The sequence below is a fragment of the Bos taurus genome, chromosome 12 (assembly GCF_002263795.3).
Source record: "Bos taurus isolate L1 Dominette 01449 registration number 42190680 breed Hereford chromosome 12, ARS-UCD2.0, whole genome shotgun sequence".
Lineage (NCBI taxonomy): Eukaryota > Metazoa > Chordata > Mammalia > Artiodactyla > Bovidae > Bos > Bos taurus.
Genome location: NC_037339.1, coordinates 15,565,522 through 15,568,923, shown reverse-complemented (window position 1 = coordinate 15,568,923; position 3,402 = coordinate 15,565,522).

Genomic DNA, 3,402 nt, shown 5'->3' with positions numbered 1-3,402 from the left:
GATGTTGCCATGAAGATATGTGCAGCTGTGGATAACATCTACAATCAGTTGACATTAAGATTACACTCCATATTGGCCTTCCCTGGTTAGGAATCTGCCTGCCAATGCAGGGGTCACGATTCTATCCCTGTTCAGAGATCTCACGCTCCGAGGGGCAGCTCAGTCTGTATTCTACATCTACTGGGCCCAAGCTCCACAGCCCAGGACTCACAATATTGAAGCCCGTAAGCCCTGGAGCCTGTGCTTCGCAACAGGAGAAACCACCACATCGAGAAGCTCCCCCTCATTGAGACTAGAAACACCCTGTGTACAGGAACAGAGCCAAAAAATTAAATTTTTTAAAATCATGTAAAAAAAAATTACACTCCATAATATGGGTGGGCCCCATTCAATCAGTTAGAGATCTTAGGAGGGAAAAACTGGTTTCCCAGAGAAACTCAAGACTAAAACAGAGGGAGGTCCCTGGCAGTCCAGTGTATTCACTGCCTCAAGCTGCATGGCACGGCCAAAGGAAAAAAAAAGACAAATAGAAACCCTGCCTGAGTTTCCAGTCTTCTGTCCTGCGCAACTGCCCTACAGGTTTTAGACTTGCCAGCCTCCCACAATCACATAAGCATACTCCTTAAAATAAATCACGCGTGGGCGCACACACTCATCCCACTGGTCCGCTATTCTCTGGAGAAGCCTAATCCACAACCTTTACAACCATTCCCTACTGATGTAAGTTTATGCTTTTTCCTCTAAGTGTTGAGTTCATGATATACCTATAGAAGTCTACACCTTAACTTTTTTCCTATATAAGGCATCAGCTGTGCCTTTAAAAATAGATAGCCTGGATTCCATGCCCAGCGTGTCTAACAGGTGCCCGGATCCAGTGGGATGTGAACTCTCCAAGCATTTAAGGTTCACCAGCAGCCAGCTCTTCCCGCTGACCTTCACGTGAACTCGATCACATAAAGGTGGGTCATCTGATCTCTTAGGTTAGGGGACCAGAGACCACAAGGCTCTTTTTTTTTTTTTTGCCAATTCTGTTTTTTCAATAGACCACTGTGTTTAATTCAAATGTTAAGACAGGCACCTAGAAAATATTTTCAAGTAAAAAAAATAAATAATGAACCAGGTTTGCATTTCATCCCCTGGTTGTTTTATACCCAACTAGAGGTGTCTGCCTAGCCAACAGTTAACCAAGGATCTTGCCAACACCAGGCACTGGAAGAAGGACTGAGGGGTCCTGAAATTTCAAGGCCCTGATGGCATCCCACCTGTGTTCCATTATCTCAAAGCTGCCTTGCCCAGCAAACCCAATGAGCCAAATTCACTGGCCTCTGCGGAGCTGCAGACTGGGAGGCCACACATGTCTCCAGGCAATTAGTAAGATGATCTCGACAACTTCTCTAAGCAGAGAGAAATGTCTGCAGCCGCTTCATGGACGCCAGATCTACTCCAGCTTCCTGGACGTTTCAGAGCTTGTTTTTGTTCAAATGTTTCTATGCATCTGAAATAACCACAAATCATTTTTATTATTATATATTACCACAGTTTATTAAATAATGACACAAGGTTTATGCCACATTTTCCAACAATGTTTAAATAAAGAGCTCAAAATATAAAGGCTTATGAAAACATTTATAGTCTTTATATAATAATATACACTATTTCTGGTGCATGAATAAATACAGAAAACAGAAGCCGTTCTTTATATCACAATCAGCCAAACTTAGCCATCAATGATTACACCAATCCACAAGCAAACAAACAAACAAAAAAATCCACTTTCTTCATTTGGGTTATAAAAGCTAAAAATCCCTTCGCTACATTTAACAATATCCAAGGGAGTGGAGGGAGGGAACTTATATTCATAGCCCCATAGACAAGGGGACCAAGTCTCCCAGTCCTTCAAGTTCTTCCTTGGTTAGAAGCTTCAGTAACTGCATAACTCTTTCAGGGAACAGGGAAAAAAAAAATCAAAACAGGTTAAGACTCTGTTCTATAAGGTATTTATAATAAGTCTGCACTGAAGAAATACATGTCTTTAAAATGTGCTTACCTTTTACAGAGGGGTTTGGTTTTCTTTTCATCCTGGTATGAACATGTACATATTTGAATAAACTGATATAATAAATATTACGTGACATTCAATCTGTTCATGGTCTTCAAAATGAACTCGCTTCTACTGTTTTAGGAATTATATGTATACTTACAATGTTTTCTACATTAAGGGAGAAAAACAAAGAGTGGCTCATAAAAAGTCATCCTTTAAACTCAAGGAGCCCAAAAGTGAAAGCCTTTCTATAGAAAGCCCTTACATCAATGGAATGTTCTGGTAAGAAGAGAAGTCTCCTCTCTAAAGATATGGTTTAGTACGAGGGACGAGGTCTGAAGGGGCTCAGCTCTCTAGTATCACATCTGGAGCTGGTCAGCGAGAACTAGACTTCCATCTGAATCTTGAAGCAATCAACACCTACCTGCCCCTCTGACCGCCTCCTTTCTTGCCTTAGCTCTTCCTTTTGGAACAGAAATCCTGCTTCACAAAATCTTATTTTCAAAGTCAGCATTAATATAGAAGGCAAGGTGAGAGAGACAGGGAGGAAAAACTGCCCAATCCCCAAGAAAAATCTGCGTGCCTTCTATTCTGCTTTGAAGGAGGAAGCAGTCCAGGGGCTGGACGGACTGGGAACCTGCATATATGGCAGAGGTGACTGTCCTGGAGCCCCAGGGAGGACGTATTTACTGGTACTCTCACAGGGCTTCCCAGGTGGCGCAGCAGTCAAGAATCTGCCTGCCAACACAAGAGACACAGGTTCGACCCCTGGGTCGGGGGGATCCCCTGGAGGAGGAAATGGCAACCCACTCCAGTATTCTTGCCTGGAGAATCCCACGGACAGAGGAGCCTGGCAGGATACAGTCCATGGGGTAGTTAAGAGTTGGACATGACTGAGCACACTCTAAGGGTAGAACCAACGCTACCCAAGTGAATGCTGAATATATTTCCTTTTCTAGGGATGTCTTCTAGAAGTATAAAGGTCCTGGGACTCTCTCAGAGTCACTTTTTATTTTGAAAAGAGTAAGATAAAAGACGAGAAAGAAGAATGATATCCTGTCTTTAGAAGAAAAGAAGGAAGCTATTATATACCTCTTATCAGACTCTAGGTATACAAAAATATTGCTTTTCAAATTTCAAGCAAGGATTTTCCATCCAAACTGATAAGGAAATCCAAGACAGGAAATATTTTAACAAACATGACCAAAACTAAAGTAAAACCTGGGAAATCTGAAAAAATCAACTTTTCGATTAACTTGCTACATTTCACTAAGGGAAACAACAGAACGTTAGCCTCTTTCTTTCACAAGAGTTTTATCACAGGACCTCCCTTGGGAGAAGTTCACGATAAAACGACTCTC